The following is a 17,804-nucleotide window of genomic DNA, read 5'->3' as shown; positions in this document are numbered from 1 at the left end:
ACCACCCTATACTGGAAACCTATTGACCGCTATACTTACCTACATGCCTCCAGCTTCCAACCAGGACACACCACACGATCCATTGTCTACAGCCAAACCCTACCATACAACCGCATTTGCTCCAACCCCTCAGGCAGAGACAAATATCTACAAGATCTCTGTCAAGCATTCTTACAACTACAATACACACCTGCTGAAGTGAAGAAACAGATTGACAGAGCCAGAAGAGTACCCAGAAGTTACCTACTACAGGACAGGCCCAACAAAGAAAATAACAGAATGCCACTAGCCATCACCTTCAGCCCCCAACTAAAACCTCTCCAATGCATCATCAAGGATCTACAACCTATCCTGAAGGACGCCCCATCACTCTCACAGGTCTTTGGAGACAGGCCAGTCCTTGCGTACAGACAGCCCCCCAACCTGAAGCAAATACTCACCAGCAACCACACACCACACAACAGAACCACTAACCCAGGATCCTATCCTTGCAACAAAGCCCGTTGCCAACTGTGTCCACATATCTATTCAGGGGACACCATCATAGGGCCTAATCACATCAGCCACACTATCAGAGGCTCGTTCACCTGCACATCTACCAATGTGATATATGCCATCATGTGCCAGCAAGGCCCCTCTGCCATGTACATTGGCCAAACTGGACAGTCTCTACATAAAAGAATAAATGGACACAAATCAGACGTCAAGTATTATAACATTCAAAAACCAGTCGGAGAACACTTCAATCTCTCTGGTCACTCGAACTCAGACCTAAAAGGGGCAATTCTTCAACAACAAAAAACTTCAAAAACAGACTCCAAGGAGAGACTGCTGAATTGGAATTAATTTGCAAACTGGATACAATTAATTTAGGCTTGAATAAAGACTGGGAGTGGATGTGTCATTACACAAAGTAAAACTATTTCCCCTTGTTTATTTCCCCCCCTACTGTTCTTGTCAACTGCTGGAAATGGCCCACCTTGATTATCACTACAAAAGGTTTTCTTCACCCTCCGCCCCCTCCCCCGCCCACCCCTGATCTCCTGCTGGTAATAGCTCACCTTTCCTGATCACTCTTGTTACAGTCTCTATGGTAACACCAATTCTTTCATGTTCTTTATGTATATAAAATCTCCACACTGTATTTTCCATTGCATGCATCCAATGAAGTGAGCTGTAGCTCATGGAAGCTTATGCTCAAATGTCTTTGTTAGTCTCTAAGGTGCCACAAGTCCTCCTTTTCTTTTTGCGGATACAGACTAACATGGCTGCTACTCTGAAACAGTGTTAGTCTTGCAGATGCAGACTAACACGGCTGCTACTCTGCCATGCCTCCACCCACTTTAACCCAAAACAAACTCAGGTTTGGGGTCAAAGGGGGTAGAGGCATGGAAGAGAGTATATAGTGAACAAAAGATTGATTTTAAAAGTGTCAGAACAATATTGTGAAAACAGGAAATTCCTAGTCTTGACAATCTTTCACGAAAAACCCTTGCATTCCAAAAGTAGTCACTTTTCTACAGACAATCCTTCCTTTGAAAAAGATTTTCAACCGTGTCTAGAAATCGCTCCCAGGTCAGTGTCTCTCTGAGCGTGGGCTGCACTCATTTGCCCTCCCCTTCCCCGGGGATGTGTATGAAGCACTAGTTTAGAGGGGTACAGAGGAGGTATAAATAAAGATGATTAGGTCTTGACGAATACACATGTGGAGGGTGTGGGGGGAGAGAGACATGACTGATTGTATTGTCCTGAAGCAGTGCACAGCTTCCAAAGATTTGGTGAATGCTTCTCTGGGGGTCTGATTCTGCAAACCAACTTCCAGGAGCATCAGATGTGCATGTGACAAGGCCCTGCTCCCTCCTCATGTCTAGGCCACTTGGCCAGTAGCTTGGCATGAGTAACTCTGATGCTGGACTGCCATTTTCCGACCCCTGCCTCTATGTGCATTGTGAGCAGCTGCACTGCTGCACATCCAAGTGGCTAAAGAACCATCAACAGGCTTCACTCTTCTTCACTCTCTGGTCACGCAATTACAGACATGAAAGTTGCGATATTACAACAGAAAAACTTCAGAAACAGACTCCAACCAGAGACTGCTGAATTGGAATTCATTTGCAAATTGGATACAATTAACTTAGGCCTGGGAGTGGTTGAGTCATTATGCAAGGTAACCTATTTCCCCTTGTTTATTCCTTCCCCCTCCCCCCCACTGTTCCTCAGACATTCTTGTTAAACCCTGGATTTGTGCTGGAAATGGCCCACCTTGATTATCATACACATTGTAAGGAGAGTGGTCACTTTAGGTAAGCTATTACCAGCAGGAGAGTGGGGTAGGGGGAGAGAAAATCTTTTGAAGTGATAAACACCCATCTTTTCATGGTCTGTGTGTATAAAAACATCCTCACTGTATTTTCCACTTTATGCATCTGATGAAGTGAGCTGTAGCTCACGAAAGCTTATGCTCAAATAAATTGGTTAGCCTCTAAGGTGCCACAAGTCCTCCTTTTCTTTTTTCGAATACAGACGAACACGGCTGCTACTCTGAAACCTGACTACACAGAGTGCTATCGTTTGCACAAAGATAAAATGGAGAAATGTTGTGTGTGTTTAACCTCTTTCAAACAGCGGGCTCTTAAATGTTGCAAATAATTTCTAGCTCAACCAGAAGTTAGGGGCTTGAGGTAGGAGTCTCCCAGGCATTGTCTTCACTGCAAAAGTGTGTTTACATGGAGATAGCTAACTTGATGTAAAATCTGAGTGGAGACATAGAATAGAAACATAGAATATCAGGATTGGAAGGGACCTCAGGTGGTCATCTAGTCCAACCCCCTGCTCAAAGCAGGACCCATCCCCAATTAAATCATCCCAGCCAGGGCTTTGTCAAGCCTGACCTTAAAAACTTCTAAGGAAGGTGATTTTACCACCTCCCTAGGTAACGCATTCCAGTGTTTCACCACTCTCCTAGTGAAAAAGTTTTTCCTAATATCCAACCTAAACCTCCCCCACTGCAACTTGAGACCATTACTCCTTGTCCTGTCCTCTTCTACCACTGAGAATAGTCTAGAACCATCCTCTCTGGAACCACCTCTCAGGTAGTTGAAAGCAGGTAATATCAAATCCCCCCTCATTCTTCTCTTCTGCAGACTAAACAATCCCAGTTCCCTCAGCCTCTCCTCATAAGTCATGTGTTCCAGACCCCTAATCATTTTTGTTGCCCTTCACTGGACTCTCTCCAATTTATCCATATCCTTCTTGTAGTGTGGGGCCCAAAACTGGACACAGTAGTCCAGATGAGGCCTCACCAATGTCGAATAGAGGGGAACGAACACGTCCCTCGATCTGCTCGCTATGCCCCTACTTATACATCCCAAAATGCCATTGGCCTTCTTGGCAACAAGGGCACACTGCTGACTCATATCCAGCTTCTCGTCCACTGTCACCCCTAGGTCCTTTTCCGCAGAACTGCTGCCTAGCCATTCGGTCCCTAGTCTGTAGCTGTGCATTGGGTTCTTCCGTCCTAAGTGCAGGACCCTGCACTTATCCTTATTGAACCTCATCAGATTTCTTTTGGCCCAATCCTCCAATTTGTCTAGGTCCTTCTGTATACTATCCCTGCCCTCCAGCGTATCTGCCACTCCTCCCAGTTTAGTATCATCCGCAAATTTGCTGAGGGTGCAAGCCACACCATCCTCCAGATCATTTATGAAGATATTGAACAAAACCGGCCCCCGGACCAACCCCTGGGGCACTCCACTTGACACCGGCTGCCAACTAGATATGGAGCCATTGATCACTACCCGTTGAGCCCGACAATCTAACCAACTTTCTACCCACCTTAGAGTGCATTCATCCAGCCCATACTTCTTTAACTTGCTGACAAGAATACTGTGGGAGACCATGTCAAAAGGTTTGCTAAAGTCAAGCAACAATACATCCACTGCTTTCCTTTCATCCACAGAACCAGTAATCTCATCATAGAAGGCGATTAGATTAGTCAGGCATGACCTTCCCTTGGTGAATCCATGTTGGCTGTTCCTGATCACTTTCCTCTCATGTAAGTGCTTCAGGATAAGTGCTTCAGACAAGGCACAGGTGGCTTTAACCTCTGTGTCACTTGTGCAGGTAAATACCAGGCTGAGCGTATAGCATTCCTGGACTAGCTACATCAAGGTAAAAGACACCTCTCCCTCACCTCTACTAGTACTTTACATTGAGTTCGCCAGCTGAGTGTAAACACATACGTTTTGAGCTGGGAGGTTGATTTTTTTTGTTTGTTTTGCTGCTTTTTGGTGGTGGTGGTGCGGGGGGGAGGGCACTGAAGCCATAATAGTGACATTCTCTATCCTGTGTTATTTGTATTACTGTAGCACATAGGAGCCCCAGTCATGGATCAGGACCCGATTGTGCTAGGTGCTGTACAAAATAGTACAAAAGACAGTCCCTGCCCCAAAGAGTTGACAATCTAAGTATAAGACAAGAGACAGATGGAGACAGACAGACAGGGGAGTACAAGGAAATAATGAAAGTGTATCGGTCGGTATGATAGGCAGTGGTCCCTTTGATCTGGGAATTGGAGATGGATAATGAGAGAGGTTTGAAAATGTTTAAGGGGCTCTCCTTCCGAGCATGAAGGGCATGTGGCAGAAAGCATGAAGGTGGTTGTCTGAAAATTTAACAAGTGGGTGTTGCTGGCAGCATGGACCGATTGGAGGTGGGAGTCAACAGTACAGTGAATGAGAGATGGTACAGTTAGGAGAAGACATTGGTACAGTGAATGAGAGATGTCCGGTTAGGAGAAGACAGTACGTGAAGGGCCTTGAAAGAGAAGACAAGCTGCTTCTGTTTGATGCAATAGAGAAGGGGGAGCCAGTGGAGGGATGCAAAGAGGGGTGACATGGTGAAAGCAGTGGGCTAGGAGAATGATCTTTGCAGCTTGCAGCAATATTCTGAATGGATATGAGCTGGGGAAGAGGGAAAAGAGAAGCATGTGGCGGTAACTGAGATGTGATGTGATCAGAGCCTCGATGGGAATTTTAGCTGTGTGGATGGAGAGGAAAGGCTGTATCTTAGAGATGTTATGCAGGAAAACACCACAAGACTTAAGCACAGCCATGGATGTGAGGACTTAGAGCAGAGGTGGGCAAAGTACGGCCCACGGGCCACATCCAGCCTGCGGGACTGTCCTGCTCGGCCCCTGAGCTCCCAGCAGGGGAGGCTAGCCCCAGGTGCCTCCCCGCTGTCCCCTAGCCCCTGCGGCCTCACCTGACTGTGCCGCTGGTGCTCTGGCCTGCTGCTCCTACCGGGCAGCGTGGCTGCGAGCTCCTGCTGCTCTGAGCAGCGTTGTAAGCGGGTCGGGGGGTTGGATAAGGGGCAGTCAGGGGACAGGGGGCAGTTGGATGGGGTGGAGGTTCTGGGGGGGGCGGTCAGGGGATGGGGAACGGGGGGGTTGGATAGGTGTGGGAATCCCGGGGGGGGCGGCTGTCAGGGAGCAGGGGTGTGGACAGGGGTTGGGGCACTCAGGGACAGAGGTTGGTTAGGGGATGGGGTCCCAGAGGGGGCGGTTAGGGATGGGAGTCAGTCAGGGGGCGGAAAGTTGGAGGAGGTGGATAGGGGGTGGGGGCCAGGCTACTTGGGGAGTCACAGCCTTCCCTACCCGGCCCTCCATGCCGTTTTGCAACCCCGATGTGGCCCTTGGGACCAAAAGTTTGCCCACCCCTGACCTGGAGAGAGGTGTGAGTGGAAGATGACAGATTATGGGCCTGAGTGACAGGCAGGATGCTGGCCTTGTCCACAGCGATGGAGAAAGGAGGTAACAGAGAGGGCTTGGACAGGAGGGGAGAGACAGAGAGCTCTGCTTTAGCCATGTTGGGCTTGAGCTGACAGCTTGGTCAGCACAAGGAGATGTCCCAGAGACAGGCTGAGGTGTTCATTTGGCCAGCAGGAGATGGGGCTGGTGCAGAGAGGCAAATGGGTGAGTTGTCAGCATGGAGAGGGGAGTTGAATTTGTGTTTACAGAGGAGACAACCCAGAGACGAGGGGCAGAGGGAGAAGAGAACAGAAGAGGGAGGCTGGCCATAAACCATGTCACATTTACTGGTTTGTTTGTTTATTTTTCTCAAGACCTGCCCCCTCCTTGTCACACACTGTTACACCAAAACAAACCAGTAAGGACCCTCCCCGCCCCATGTGTTTATATACTATTTGGTCAGCCCCAGGGGACCAAGGACAGAGCCCATGGAAGGGTCCCGGGGAGCTGGCAGGAGGGGGAAGCAGCGATCAGAGGGGTCAGGGGTGGGGGGAGCAGGGAAGGGCAGAGGGAGGACAAGGTTTCAGGAGGAGGATGGGCAGGGCGGGCAGGCCAGGGAGGGCGAGGACTGAGCCATGATCGGAGCTTTGCCCGGGGCCGGGCGGGACGCCGCTCGGGCACCCGGCCAGCCCGGGAGAGAGGGGGAAGGTTTGTGGGGAGCAGAGCGGCCGGGAGTCGAGGGGTTAAATGGAGGCGGGGCTAGGGCGGGGATCGGCCGCTGTTGCGGTGACCCCCGGGAACCGCTGTTCAGACCCACGTGGGAAGGAAGCTGGCGCGGGGGTCACAGGGAAGCCGGTCACTCTGTGGCTGCGAACTCACCGGGCGGGATCCGCTGTGAGCCCGCCTGGCTGCTGGGACCTCAGCTCGTCCCCGGGCTGCGGCGCTGGGCGCTCTTCCCGCGCGTGAGACTCCGGGTCCCAGGGGTCCCTGCCTGGGCCGCAGGTGGGTGGGTGGGTGGGTGCTGCTGGCTGCTCGGCAGCGGCTCGCTTGCTGTGCAGCGGGGTTTGGGGGCCAGTTCCAGCCACCACCGGACTGGGGCGAGGGGGGACCGCGGGCCCGAATGGGGAGGGGAAGGGGCCCGGGCCCTGGCCTGAATGGGTGGCAGGGCTCGGGGTCAGGGACCAAAATGGGAGAGGGAGGGACCGTGGAGGGGGTTGGCTAGGGGCTGGGGACCAAATGGGGAGGGGGAGGGACCGGAGCCCGAATGGGTGGCGGGGCTCGGGCTCGGGGCTGGGGACCGCATCGGGGGCAGGGCTCCGAAGGGGGGGTGGGGCTTGGGCGGTGCCTGGGGACCGTGTGGGGAGGGCAGCGCAGTGGCAGGGGCCGGTCCTTGGCCGAAGGGCTGGGACTCTGGGCTAAAGGGGGGTGATTCGGGGGGCAGGCCCCGAGCCGAAGAGCGGGGGGGGGTTCGGAAGAGCCCCGCCCCGGAAGAGAAAGGAGGGGCTGGGCAGAGGAGCGCTGGACACTGGTTCAAGTCCCGCCCTTCAAGGAGGGAGCTGGGCCAGGGACAAGGCTGTTTCGAGCCCCAGCCCCTCCCCTTCTGATATCCGACTCACACTTACTTCTAGGAGGATTGTCCTCCTCCACAAGAGGAGGGTCTTCTCCCCCACCCCCCAGCTGGGTGCCTGTCACGGGTGGGAGGGCCCATAGGACATCAGGTCTCTGAGGCCCTGGGGGCGGAGGGGCCGATAGGAGTTAAGGGGTTTTAATCATCATGGCACCACCTCTGGGAGGGGGTTGGGCTGCTGGGCAGGGAACAAGAAACCACAAATGGCCTCCCCCACCCCTGACCTGTCCTGCTTGGTCTGTCTCGGGTTCAGATCAGCTGGAGAGTCTGGAGCAGGGACAGGGAGCCAGGGCCAGGACCTCTGCCTCGGCTTTGCTGCTGCCAAATCGGACCCACTCAGACCGAGAGGAGCTGACCCCAGCCCAGCACCTGCAGCAGCGTCTGTGGCCTGAGTGTCGCTGAGAGGGACAATGGGGCCAGCAGCTGGGTTGCTGAGAGCGAAGAGCCGCTGTAGGAGTTGTGTGTTAATGGCAATGGACACCTGGAGCCTGGAGGGAACCCAGGTAATGGGGCATCTCTGCCTGGGGGCAGGCTGGAGAGAGACACTGAGACTGCCTGGGGTGCTGGAAGGGGGCGTGGCCCTCCCACTTTTTGTCACTGGCCCCTCCCCTCCTCCTCCTCTTCCCCCTGAGGTCCCCACACCCCACCTCTGGCTGGCAGCTGCAGTGCAGACAGTTGCAGGGAGCCGTGGATGACCCTCCACTTGCCAGGGGTGGGGGGCTGAGAGCAGCCCCAGGTCCGTATCCCTCCCCCCAGGCTCCCTGCCCAGAGCAGGGGGAGGGTCTGTAGTTCCCCACAGCTGTGTCTTACCATGGCCCGGCTGCTGCTCTGAGGCCCTGCTACCCAGCCAGAGCCAGATCTTGGTAACAGCCCGAGGGTAGCTCTAGGGATCCATGGACCCTCCATCTGCCCTTGGTGGGGGGGTCTGCCTGACCCTCTTGGCTCCCCTCCCAGAGTGTCTGACGGAAGGAGAAATCGACAGAACGGTGCATGTTCCAGGGCAGCTCCAGCCCCGGTGCTGTCAGTGAGACGTGTCCTCCCAGCCCTGCTTGACGGGTCTGTCTGTTTTAGACCCTCCTTGTAACTGCCAGAAAAGTCCAACCCGTAGAGTTGTGGTTGCACTGATAGTTGTATCGTCTGCTTTGATCGCTGCCATCATTGCTCTGGCAGGTGAGTTCCCGGCTTCCGCCCCGCTCCCTTCCCCTCCATCTACGATCTCCGTGCATCCCATTCCCCGTGACCTACCATGGTCCCTCTCTCCTCCCGGCCTGTCTGGCTTCTGCCCCTGGGACAGAGGATTCCTGGGGGATCTTCCTCACCGACCCTCCTCCTGCTCCCTCCCAGACCCCTGCACCTGGGCACTCTCTGTGTCGGGACGATCTGACTGATATTAGCCCCCCCCAGCCCATCTCTGAGCACTTTGGACCCAAGTCGCCTTTGCCATGCGCCATGAAACAGTCCCTGTCCAGGGTGTCCAATGGGACAGGGTGCAGCGCATCCCTGAGCCCTTTGCCTTCCCTGTGTTGCTCTGAGGTTACCAGCTTGGCCTTCCTGGATCTTCAGGTCACGCCTGTGGCCGGGCGGCAGGTGCTGCCGTGTTATTGAAATGAGCCGTAGAAGTCAGTCGAGACCCCTCCACCAGCGCAGTGTGGAAACCCCCCAATCGCTGAGCTTGGCCATGAAGGGTCCCTTAGCATCATTCACACCCCCGGGCTGCCCAGACAGCGTGTGCTCGTGCAGAGGGCGTCTGTTTGCGATGAACATGAACCCTGCTGTATCCCCCCGTCATCTGGGGCAGGGCATGCTGGAGGCTGCCGGGGATGGGATTTCTCTACTGCCCTGGGATCTGATCACTGGGCCCCAGGAGGGTTTAGCAGCTGGCAAAGGGGATTGAATCCAGGTCTGTCTGCATTAGGAATCCTCTGTGCCGATGTCATGACATCCGTGCAGTTGAATTGGTGCAAACCGCTAAAGCAGACGCACTGCACTGGTGCACAAAGGAGCTTGCCTTGGTGCAGTTCACTGCAGGAAGTTACCAGAGCGAGCCGCACTGCTCCAGCGCATCTCCAGGAGGTGTTTGCCCTGATGTCACTGTGTCACTGTGATTATACTGGTGCAGATTGCTCGGATACAGATGGGCCCTGAATCCCAGCTCCCTGCTGTAATGGCAGGCTATTGCAATGGGCAGCATTGGCTGTCACTGTGTAAGGTGGGAATCTGTGAGCTTAGGGTTGGTTACACACCTGCAGGTGTAGAACATGTGGCATCTGACCTGGAGATGGATGGTGGAGACAGCCTGTGCCATCAACTATTAGTCACTGACTTCTCTGCTCAGTTCAGTAGGGCAGGGGTGTGGGCTACCGTGCACTGGACAGTTAAATCTACAGGGTCAGACATGCCTTGTGCGTGAGGTGAACACATGCTCGTTTTCTGATCACCGCTGCCACGTTTCCTAACTCTTCCAGACTTAGAGTGTCTGTTGCTCGCTGAGCGCCAGCCACATGAGAAGGCTTGAAAACCAGCTACCGAGTTACTGTGGTGCAAACAAAAGTGACGTGCTCGAAAACATCTGGAGGGGTTTGAGTCCGACTCCTCTCAACTAGACAGGTCTTTCAAATCCTCTTTGGTGTCAATTATGGGTGACCCCACTGTTGCTCTTTCATGGCTCTGAAAGGGATACACTGCCGTGAGGCCTTCCAGAAAGTGCCTTTCTTGCTGCTGTGTTTGGGGAGAGAAAAGTCTGCAGGTAGGAGGCGAATTAAGTTCCATCATTTCTGGCCCACAGTGCAACAGGTCACTTCCGGTTGCTGTGGTTTTTGGCGCCCCCTTGTGGCTTTCATGTCCCTGCGTGAAAGTTCCCAAGTTCTTCTCAGTTGTTCACCTGCTGTTTGTTGCGAGGTTGAACGTCCAGCTGTTGATCTTGTGCCTGGGGTGAAATGCTCTGAGCTGTGTCAGTCCCTCGCAGGCTGGGAGTGTCCCTGGAATCCTTCTTGCCAGGCAAACTTACAGTGACAAACGTCTCCGTCCCCCTGCGTCTGATTGCCTTGGTCCAGCCCCAGCTGGGGGTCCCAATGGGCTTGGCAAGCCGCTCAACTGACTGCCTGTTTGGCCAAAGTCAAATACTCCAGCAAGAGCCCTGGGGGTAGGAGGCAGCCTGCCTTTCGGATTGCATCTTGGAGACTCACTTGTGTTTTCCGGAACCTGGTTTCATTGTTTTGCCTTTTTTTTCTGAGCTAAAATAACTCAGTGAAGTACATTTTTTTAAAAAAATTAGGTAGATCCGTATCTATCGAAAGCTAAACCTACTGGAGAGAATGACATCTTGCTCTTTTTTCTTCCTGGCGGGAGGTAACCAATTCTGATAAATTGGTATTTTAAAATATCTGACCACTCTTTGACAGTTTTCACTGATCAGTTGACCAATTTTTGTACCAGTCAAATGCCCAATTCTAGGTGTAACTCTTACTCTCCATGTGACTGTCTCATTCTCAGTGCTGACATCTCAGCTTTCATCAGCTGATCTGTGCCCCCCTGCTGGCCCCTCGTGCCCAGATGGCTGGATGGGATACCGAGGGAAATGCTACTATTTCTCAGAAACGGAAGGGAGCTGGACCGACAGCCGGAGCCGCTGCTGTGCACCGGGTGCCTCCCTGGCTGGGATCGACAGTGAGCAGGAAATGGTGAGAGACTCTCGAATTGCCATACACTGATCTTGGCACAGTGGTGGCTGCTGCAGTCGGACTTGGGCTCTGCCCCGTGGGGTGAGGAGCAGCTGTGAGCCCTCCCGTGCTGGGAGGCCAGAGTGAATGAACTTCCAGCTGCTGAACGCCAGCCCTGGCTGGGCCCAGGGCCCTACTGTCTGTTTGTGATCACAGGGATTGCCCATTCTCAGCTGCCCCCCTCCCCAAATAGGGAGACAGCTTCTGTCTAGGGCAGGGCTGGCTCAGGCATCTCCTGGCCTGCTGGCTGCTGGAGTGGGACTGAGAACCCAGCCAGTGCTCCTGTTGTGGGGATGGGAAAGGAGCAGCCAGCTGAGGAGGAGGGGAAGAGGGGATCCTCTCACATTGACCGCTCCCACTTCAGCTTGACTCGCTCCCTCCTCCTGCCTTGCTGTGGTGAGCGGGGGCTGATCTGTGAGAAGAGAGGTCTCTGCAGAGAGCTCAGACCCAGCACCTGCCCCCAGCCCAGGGGGACTTGGGGTGCGGGTGACTGGGAGCACAGGGGTGGGGCTGCTCTGTGCAGGGGGAGGGTTAATACTGCCTGGGTGATCTTGTACTTTGCAAAAGGCAGGGGAACACCGCCTCCCCCCGCAAAAAATAAACTGAGCACTCTTCAATATGGGGGGAGGGATAGCTCAGTGGTTTGAGCAATGGCCTGCTAAACCCAGGGTTGTGAGTTCAATTCTTGAGGGGGCCATTTAGGGATATGGGGCAAAAAATCTGTTGGATGATTTAATTGGGGATGGGGGTGGGACTAGAAGATCTCCTGAGGTCCCTTCCAACCCTGATACTCTATGAATATGAGACTGGGATTCTCTGCGGCACAGAGCCCTGGATGGGGGCTGGGGAAGCACCGGAGCTGGGGCTGATACCTGCTGTCCCTCGGCTTTCTTGAAGGCGTTCCTGCTGTGCCATAAGGGTGTCCAGGACCACTGGATCGGCCTCCGGAGGGAACAGGGTCAGCCCTGGAAATGGACCAACGGCACCAAATTCAACCACCTGTGAGTCTCTCTCGCCCCTCTGGACTAATTCCCTGGGCTTGGGGATTCTGGTGTCTGAGCTGTTTGAGCTCAGGTAGATCCACCATTCAGTGCTAGTGAAACCACCAGACACGACCCTGGTCCGTTCGCGTCCTGCGTGTATCGAAGACCGATGGGAGCCGGCGTGTCCCTGAACTCTCGGCTCCTCCCCGCAGCACGGTGCTGGGCCGGAGACAGAGCCCGCCATAGCCAGAGATGCCCTCGCAGCGCGCTGGGATTTCAGCTGGGACACTCGCTGTTCTCCCCCAGCCCTCTTCAGCAAGGTCCCTGGGGTGTCTGACCCCCCCTGGGGAAAGGAGGCAGCAGGGAGCTCAGGTTAACAGTGGCCGCTAGAGAGGGCAGCATGCCGAGCACTGCATGGCAGGTGCAGGTCCCGCTGGGGATTGCAGCCGGCAGGTTTGAGTGACTTGGCTGGTGAGGCCTCTGAATCCGCAACAAGGCACCGATGTTAAAGGAGCCTGCGGTTCACAGGTGCTGGACGCCTGGGGCTCCCACGGGAACGGGGTACAGTAGTGATGGCTGCCCAACACCCTGCGATGGGTTTCAGTGGGCTCCAAGTGTGATCACAAAACCAGCGCTGCTTGAACCCTGGGACTTCAGCAGTAGAAGCATGAGCCTCTGCCATAGGAGCGAAAGAATCCACTTCTTTAACTGAAACCCCCCGCCATTGATAAAGCTCTTTTGCAGGCCAGCCATTAGAGGGGGATGGAGACCCCCCCACTTCTCTGGTCTGGGTTACTTCAGTACTTTGAAAAATCAGGCTCTTTTGGCTCTGGGTCAGGGCTCCCCAATGGACAGTTCCCATTCTGCTGTATTGGACCCAACCTTTGGATCCCACCTGCTTCCAGCCTCACTGGGTCTGAAGAGCTACCAGACACTGTCCTGAGTTCGGGCTTCTGTGGCACTCTCCTGGGGTACAGACTCCCTGTCTGGTATGCTCCTTAGGATGTGGGACCCTGCAGATCAGCTGCTGTTGGACCAAAAACCAGTGCTGAACCCTCCCAAATCTCCCGAGAGGTCTCAAATCTCAAACAGAGGCTAGGGACACCATTCCTTACCCATCCTAGCTAATAGCCATTCATGGACTTAACTTCCATGAATTTATCCAGTTCTCTTTTAAACCCTGTTATAGTCGTAGCCTTCACAACCTCATCAGGCAAGGAGTTCCACAGGTTGACTGTGCGCTGTGTGAGGAAGAACTTCCTTTTATTTGTTTTAAACCTGGTGCCCATTAATTTCATTTGGTGGCCCCTAATTCTTGTGTTATGGGAACAAGTAAATAGCTTTTCCTTAGTCACTTTCTCCGCACCACTCATGATTTTATAGACCTCTAACCACTGTGTTTACATCTCATGTTATTGTAGCTCTGTAAGTGGCTATGGGCCATCTCACTGCGTGGTGTTTGGGTAGGTTGCGATTGTTCATGGGGGTGGGGAGGGAGGTGAAAAAGTTAAAATGTGACTGGGTATCAGAAAGTATTTCAGATAATCTAGTGCCAGAAAATGACCTTGAATGTGACAGCAGGTGGCTCCTCTGGGACCTTCTGCTAAGAAAAGCAAAACATAGAAAGAAAAAGAAAGACTTCAGCACCAGGGGGAAAGGCAGTTTCCTGTGTTTCCGAAGCCATCTGATTCCATTTCTGAACAAGTTGCAGTGTGAGAGAGAAATTCATCAAATTGAAATGTCTGTCATGCAACGTCCCTACAGCACTTGTGCAAGGGAAGTTGAACCAAATTACTACGGTGAGCTTCAGAGGCGCAAGCTGTTAAATGATGCAAAAACCAAGCTGAAAAGACAACAGCAACAGCTCAGATTTTGTTGTTACTGTTATCATTATTATTACTGGGCTACGTTGATTGGGTTTTTTTGTCTGTGAAAGAAACTTTGGACATATTGGCAGATACATTCTTTCATTATTAGTCATTATCCTTTCTATTATGTAAAGCATTTTTAAATTTAGTTCAGAATTGTTGTACAGCCGTCCACCTTTGACCAAAAAAGCAAAAGAACAACAAAAAAGACAAGACTGTGCAAAGCACTGGTTTCTTCTGTGTTTAGGTCATAGAATCATAGTATATCAGGGTTGGAAGGGACCCCAGAAGGTCATCTAGTCCAACCCCCTGCTCGAAGCAGGACCAATTCCTAGTTAAATCATCCCAGCCAGGGCTTTGTCAAGCCTGACGGTAAAAACCTCTAAGGAAGGAGATTCTACCACCTCCCTAGGTAACGCATTCCAGTGTTTCACCACCCTCTTAGTGAAAAAGTTTTTCCTAATATCCAATCTAAACCTCCCCCACTGCAACTTGAGACCATTACTCCTCGTTCTGTCATCTGCTACCATTGAGAACAGTCTGGAGCCATCCTCTTTGGAACCCTCTTTCAGGTAGTTGAAAGCAGCTATCAAATCCCCCCTCATTTTTCTCTTCTGCAGGCTAAACAATCCCAGCTCCCTCAGCCTCTCCTCATAACTCATGTGTTCCAGTCCCCTAATCATTTTTGTTGCCCTTCGCTGGACTCTCTCCAATTTATCCACATCCTTCTTGAAGTGTGGGGCCCAAAACTGGACACAGTACTCCAGATGAGGCCTCACCAATGTCGAATAGAGGGGAACGATCACATCCCTCGATCTGCTCGCTATGCCCCTACTTATACATCCCAAAATGCCATTGGCCTTCTTGGCAACAAGGGCACACTGCTGACTCATATCCAGCTTCTCGTCCACTGTCACCCCTAGGTCCTTTTCCGCAGAACTGCTGCCTAGCCATTCGGTCCCTAGTCTGTAGCTGTGCATTGGGTTCTTCCGTCCTAAGTGCAGGACCCTGCACTTATCCTTATTGAACCTCATCAGATTTCTTTTGGCCCAATCCTCCAATTTGTCTAGGTCCTTCTGTATCCTATCCCTCCCCTCCAGCATATCGACCACTCCTCCAAGTTTAGTATCATCCGCAAATTTGCTGAGAGTGCAATCCACACCATCCTCCAGATCATTTATGAAGCTATTGAACAAAACCGGCCCCAGGACTGACCCTTGGGGTTCTCCACTTGATACCGGCTGCCAACTAGACATGGAGCCATTGATCACTACCCGTCCAGTAAAGATAAGACACAACTGTACCTTGTATTTATTATTGAGTCTGCAAAAAATCCCTATGTAAATATGCACATGTAATTTATTTATTTGTTTTTCCTACAGTTAGTTCAGTATTGTCAGAGCCTCATTCTGAGGCTGCCAAAAATTTGTGAGAACCCCAGCTCTAGAAAGTGTTAGTATTTTGTTTTCTATGTAACCATTACTTTCCAGTATTTGCAAAAAGAAAAGGAGGACTTGTGGCACCTTAGAGGCTAACCAATTTATTTGAGCATAAGCTTTCGTGAGCTACAGCTCACTTCATCGGATGCATTCAGTGGAAAATACAATGGGGAGATTTATATACACACAGAACATGAAACAATGGGTGTTACCAGTATTTATTCACTCTCGCTTGCATCTCTGTTCTTTGATAATAAACTCATTCCTGTTTTCTGTATATCTAATTGCTGTGTTCTCAATAGAGTGGTTGGCCTGAATTGAATCTTACAAGCTGCTGTGGACCACGCCTGTGGGATTAGAGTCACAGTTCTGCATGTGCTCCGTGGAACGGGCTGAGCACTGCAGAGGGACGCTCAGAGGCTTTGGGAGTGTCTATCGCTAACCTGTACACAGAGAGCGAGGCCTGCAGGGGACTGGAAGGTCAGGCTTGCGCTGCCAGGGGTGGTGGTTTGAGAGAGCAGACCCATGGCAGGCCTGGACAAGGCTCCCCCAAAAGTGCCTCATATGCCTGCTATGAATCGCTCAAATGGGCAGACGTCCCCGGTTCATTCCACCCCTGCACCCCCCAGGTACAACCCGCACAAGGCATTCGACCAGGGTGAGGAGAACAGCTGCAATGCCCTGTCACCTGACGTGCTGAATTTGCCTCTGAGCCCATTTTCCCTTCCAGCTTGGGACTCCAGAACCCTGCCTTGTTGAGCCAGACATGCTTGCCAGCTGCAAACCTAGACCCAGGTCTGGGCCACACCCCCAACGCTGCAGACTTGAACCCAAAACTGCTCAGCAGGTTACCTGTCTCCAGCACCCAGCTCCCAATGGGATCCAAACCCCAAATAAATCCGTTTTACTCTGTATAAAGTTTATACAGGGTAAACTCAAATTGTCCACCCTCTATAACACTGATAGGGAGAGATGCCCAGCTGTTTGCTCCCCCAGGTATTAATCACTTACTCCGGGTTAATTAATAAACAAAAGTGATTTCATTAAATATAAAAAGTAGGATTTAAATGGTTTCAAGTAATAACAGACAGAACAAATAAGTTACCAGGAAAAATAAAACAAAACACGCAAGTCTAAGCCTAATACATTAAGAAATGGAATACAGATAAATCTCACCCTGAGAGATGTTCCAAAAAGCTTCTTTCCCAGACTGGACTCCCTGCAGTCTGGGCCCAATCCTTTCCCCTGGTACAGCCTTGTTCCAGCTCAGGTGGTAACTCGGGGATTTCTTATGACTGGCAGCCCCCTTTGTTCTGTTCCACCCCCTTTGATACCTTTGGCACAAGGCGGGAATCCTCTCACGGTCTTTTTGGGTTTCCACTCCTCCTTCTAAATGGAAAAGCACCAGGTTAAAGATGGATTCAAGTATCATGTGACATGTTCACATGTCTGTGAGCCCCCCTCCATTCTTTCAGGACTGGCCCGCACGTATGCGGTGAAGGCTTGCAGGTGAACAGAGCCATCTACAGTCAGTTGTCCTAGCTAATGGGAGCCATCAAGATTCTAAGCCACCATTAATGGCCCACACTTTGCATAACTACAGTAGGACCTCAGAGTGATATCTCATATTCCTAATTTCAGATACAAGAATGACACATTCATCCAAATAGGATGAACACACTCAGTAGATTTGTAAGGTCTCATTACAAAACTTATAGAGACCTTTTGCATAAAGCATATTCCAGTTATATCATATTCACACTTAAACATTTTTATAAAGCTTATGAAGTGCAATGTCACAGGGTCAATACCCTCAGAGGATACCTGCAGATAGAGGCTTCCCTGGCTGGTGGAAAGGCCTCAACTGCCCTGCTTCCCATGGCCAGAAGGCATTGTAGTACAGCTATTCTCAGCTTACCCGCGCCTATGTGGAGCGGAATGTACATTAGAGAAGCCCCAAGGCTGCTCTGACTTAGACCTGGTCAGCACAAAGCCTGACGATCATTTGCCTACTCTCCGATCAGCACGGGCTGCCAGTGAGTTGGCCACCTAGGAAGCCTAGCCCCTGGCCCTTCCCCTTGTGCCTGAGGTCCTGCCATTCCCCTTCTGCCCCCCTCCCTCCCCTTCTACCTACCTCTCCCCCGCAGGAGCCCAAAGCACCCTCACCACAGCCCACAGCCCCAGCACTGGACGGCAGAGGTCGGAGGGTGAGACCCCAGCCCCGGGGCACTGCAACCTCAGTGCCCACAGCCCCATGACACCTGCTGCCCATGCTGATCACGCTGTCTGGATTGAAGAGATTTGATGCACGTTACCCTACTGTTCCCGTATCGTGTCCGAATCCCAGAGCTGTTGGCATGAAGACACCACTGGAAACGGAACATTCATTCATTCCTAAATCTGCTTAAAGTGTGTAAGTGCA

The 17,804-nt window shown here is 52.2% G+C and overlaps 1 pseudogene across 1 annotated transcript in view; it reads left to right on the top strand.

Annotated features, from left to right (window-relative positions):
* Window positions 1-7,783: 7,783 nt before the first annotated feature.
* The window catches only part of LOC311531259 (C-type lectin domain family 2 member D-like), a 54,109-nt pseudogene continuing 44,088 nt past the window's right edge, over window positions 7,784-17,804 (top strand). Inside the window, exons 1-4 of the transcript XR_014714557.1 lie at window positions 7,784-7,876; window positions 8,445-8,543; window positions 10,866-11,053; window positions 11,990-12,093. The product of XR_014714557.1 is annotated as a C-type lectin domain family 2 member D-like (transcript). The remainder of the gene's footprint in view (window positions 7,877-8,444; window positions 8,544-10,865; window positions 11,054-11,989; window positions 12,094-17,804) is intronic.

Source organism: Lepidochelys olivacea (genome assembly GCF_965140295.1).
Source record: "Lepidochelys olivacea isolate rLepOli2 genome assembly, chromosome: 14".
In the NCBI taxonomy this organism is placed as follows: Eukaryota; Metazoa; Chordata; order Testudines; family Cheloniidae; genus Lepidochelys; species Lepidochelys olivacea.
This window is presented reverse-complemented; position numbering and strand designations above follow the sequence as displayed.